Source organism: Nycticebus coucang, chromosome 2 (assembly GCF_027406575.1).
Source record: "Nycticebus coucang isolate mNycCou1 chromosome 2, mNycCou1.pri, whole genome shotgun sequence".
NCBI lineage: Eukaryota > Metazoa > Chordata > Mammalia > Primates > Lorisidae > Nycticebus > Nycticebus coucang.
In genome coordinates this window covers 124,965,216-124,969,404 of record NC_069781.1, presented here as the reverse complement: position 1 = coordinate 124,969,404, position 4,189 = coordinate 124,965,216, and the positions used below count along the sequence as shown (strand labels likewise).

At 40.9% G+C, this 4,189-nt stretch overlaps 1 pseudogene; it reads left to right on the top strand.

Annotated features, from left to right (window-relative positions):
* Positions 1 to 3,369: 3,369 nt before the first annotated feature.
* Positions 3,370 to 3,815, top strand: LOC128598477 (60S ribosomal protein L21-like; annotated as a pseudogene).
* The last annotated feature ends 374 nt before the right edge of the window (positions 3,816 to 4,189 follow it).

The following is a 4,189-nucleotide window of genomic DNA, read 5'->3' as shown; positions in this document are numbered from 1 at the left end:
CATGTTAATTGCCCCCTTACAAATGAGGTTGTTTGCTCTTTTCTTGTTGATTAGTTTGAGTTCTCTAAAGATTCTGCTTATCAGGCCTTTGTCAGATTTGTAGCATGCAAATATCCTCTCCCATTCTGAAAGCTATCTATTTGCTTTAGTTGTGCCCTTTCCTGTGCTCATGCTTTATAAAAGACTTAAGTCTAAGACACAAAATGATAGAAACTCTAGAATAAAGTATGGGAAAATGTCTAGAGGATATCAACCTGGGAAAAGATTTAATAAATTCGACCTCATTGGCAATTGCAGCAACACCAAAAATATGTAAATGGGACCTGATCGAGCTAAAAAGCCTCTCCAACATTTAAGCCTTAGACAATTGCTTTTTCAGGATAATAAATCATAGAATTGTTTTAACAACTCTATGGGTTAGGTATCATTCTTACGTCTACTGAACAGATGGGAAAACTTAGGAGGGATTCATCAATTTGCCATTGTTTTACATATACCACATGGTGCAGCCAGGATTCAATCCCAGGCAGGTTTGGTTTTGAAATACATGTCTTAATCCCTGTGTAGTGCTACATAATGTGCGCATTTCCTTGGTGGCCTGGGAGTGTTCCTATGGCCTCTGAACTTTTCCAAGGGGAATCAGGCATGTTCTGTAATCACTTCTCACTCTCTAAAGTCTGTCTAGCAATACAATATCAAGAGAAATCATATAGACTCTTTCAGAACTGTGGGTGCAGTTTCAGAACTTTGAAAGCCCATTATCATCAAGTCTGGCTGTTCATTCTTGATATATTTTTCAGTTATAAGAGGTTGCAGAGTCATAGGCATGAGAGATGTACTTCTGGGATAAAAATAAGGGTCCAGCATGTACCACCACCAATTGTGTTTGTCTTGGATTTCAAGCCAGACCACCTTAAAGCAGCAAGCTGGTTTGGCAGGAGCAGCCATAAATTTTACCAGTGTACACAGCACAGAGGGAGTCAAAGCTGTAACATGATCAGATCTGACAATAGTACGAATGAAGTGCCAGAAGCAATTACCATTTATGCACAGGCAGATAAACAATCATCCACTCTCAGACTCAGATCCAGGCATTCAAGTAAGAGATGCGAAAAGAAACGTGGCACTAAACTGTCAAATTTGGACAATGAGTCTCTTTGCACAAGAGGATGACAAAGCAGCTTGTGATGGAGAATGAAATAAATGTTGCACGGGGGTAATTGCAATGAGTGATATCTCATTGTACATTGAAATATCCGTGAATATCATTGTATACCATGTGAAAAATATAATTACAGCACTGACCTGGATTGAAACAATGTAAAAAAGCTAAGGATTGGTTTTTTTAGGAGTTACTTACCACGAGGTATTTTTGTGTCTCCGTCAATATCTCTTACTTTAAAATAACAGGAGAGCATTTATTATCGACAGTCTAACTTCTGAAGGAATTGCCCTGCTTGAGTATTTTTAGACTCTCAGCACTGAGGGTGTTTTGAAAACATTAAGATAGAAATTGAGGAATTGAGGAAAAATAGGTACACCAGAAGGAATATTTCCAGCCGGCTGCATACATTGTGATTATGTACAGCAGTAACAAAGCAACATTCTAGATTCTCTCTGTGAATATGATGGTGTTACGAGTACACCTGTCTCAGCAAGGATTCAATGCAGCAGTAACTCTTGCTATTCTTTAACAATCTTGCTGTGGGTGAACACTGGGAAATATGAATGAGAGTGCTATCGGCCAGAAGCAATAGAAATGGTATCTTACAGTTCTCAGAACAACCCAAAGAGGGGTTGCATTTTAGAAAAAAAAAAAAAAAAAGTTCAGAGAATTAAGTAAGTTTTAGAAGCTCAGAGCATGTTCCACTTTGCCTCCAAAACTTCATTCCTAGGACCTGTGTAAGAAAGGGGACTCTTTGGCCTCACCTCAAATTCATGCTTGTGGATTGCTTGTTGGGTGGCTTGGCTCCTCAAGAGGCTCCACCCTGGAGCTGGTGTTTTCATTAGCTTTATGTCCTGCTCATGCCACCCCTTCTCCCTTCAGGTCTCCTACTTACCCCTGAACATGTCGGAGCTAGGAAAGCCCCCCACTTCCACTTCTGTGCTTCCCACTGGCACTGCAAGGAGGCAGAGCCATAACTCACCTGTCTTGGTATGAAAGTACAGGAGCTGAACGGCTCATTCTAAACTCACTTTCATGTCTTAGAAGTAAATCAGACAACTCTGCTCTAAGAAACCCAAAGGAGAAGGCAGAGAGCAGAATCATGCAGCTTAGAGAGATGCTCTAATAACTAGCCCTTTGCCCGAGGACCAGGAAATAATGCTGATTTTTTAGGTAGCATGGATTGTGTTATGCTGACCTACCTGGTATTTGTAGTGATTTGGATATTTAGTACAAGATGTTACAAAAACAATTTGGAAACAAATAAAAATACCAGCTAGCAATCTGACAGATACGGATATAAATACTGATACAGATTTATGTAGGTAGGGATAGATAGATATAGATAGATAGATAGATAGATAGATAGATAGATAGATAGATAATAGATAGGTTCATGAATTCTCCTATCCCTACTTTGGGAGGAATATCCTGTTCAGTCTCCTCCTTCCCCTACTGTTTCCTCCTCCAGGGAATCCATGGTAGCTCAGCTCCTAGGCTCCTTGTAGAGGCAAATCAGGTGATAACTAAACTTAGAACATAAAGTTTTTGGCAGGAAGGGAAGAAATGATGACAAGCTTCTTCTGTGGAATGAATTGTATAGGCAATCACAGAAGGGCTCAAGTGAGGATGGTTTATTGGGGGAGGGAGTTCTGAGAAAGAATCTTACTCTGTTGCCCTGGGTAGAGTGCCATGGTGTGGTAGCTCATAGCAACCTCAAACTCCTGTGTTCCGGTGATCCTTTAGCTTCAGACTCCTGATTAGCAGGGACTACAGGCACTCACTACACCACCCAGCTAGTTTTTCTGTTTTCAGTAGAGGTGGTCTGAAGCCCCCGAGTTCAAGCAATTCACCTGCCTCAGCCACCCAGAGTGCTAGGATTACAGGACTGAGCCAGTGCACCCAGTCTCAAGAGAGGCATTAAGAGAGACTTTGAGGTGGTGATGTGTGTGTGTGTGTGTGTGTGTGCATGAGATGCGAACAATATGTTGTGCAAAGATGTTAAGTTTTTCTGTTTATCAGAAATACTTTTAAAATAAAGCAATAAGCATTTATATTTTTTCAATTATTTTTCTATGCCACACTGATTTTTTTTTTTTTTAATCCAACACTGTGCTGGTATGAGAACTTTAAAAAAGCTTTACATGGATTTTCAGCAGGAGACGCCATCTTCCAGTAATTCACCAAAATGACAAACACACCGGATGCAGTTCTCTCGGCCTTTTAGAAAACATGGAGTTGTTCTTTTAGCCACATATATGAAAATTTACAAGAAAGGTGATATTGTAGACATCAAGGGAGTGGGTACTGTTTAAAAAGGCATGTCGCACAGATGTCACCATGGCAAAACTGGAAGAGTCCACAATGTCACCCAGCATGCTGTTGGCATTGTTGTAAATAAACAAGTTAAGGGCAAGATTCTTACAAGAGGATTAATGTTCATATTGAGCATATTAACCACTCTAAGAGCTGAGATAGCTTCCTGAAACATGTGAAGGAAAATGATCAGAAAAAGATGGAAGCTAACGAGAAAGGTGCCTGGATTCAGTTGAAGCACCAGCCTGCTCCACCCAGAGAAACCCACTTTGTGAGAACCAGCGGAAAGGAGCCTGAGCTCCTGGAACCCATTCCCTGTGAACTCATGGCTTAATAGGTGTACAGCATAGAACACAGGAGAACCAGGACAACCACTGGAATAAGAGCATAAGGTCCTGAACCCATTCCCAGGAATTCACAGCATAATAGGTGTACAGCATAGCACATAGGAGAACCAAGAGAACCAAAGGAACAGGAATATAAAGCACTGTAACCTACTCCCCATGAATTCATGGCATAATACATGTCAGCGTAGCACACAGGAGAACCAAGAGAACCGATGGAACAGAAACATAAGGCACTGTAACCCATTCTCCATGAATTCATGGCATAATACATGTCAGCGTAGCACACAGGAGAACCAAGAGAACCAATGGAACAGGAATATAAGGCACTGTAACCCATTCCCCATGAATTCATGGCATAATA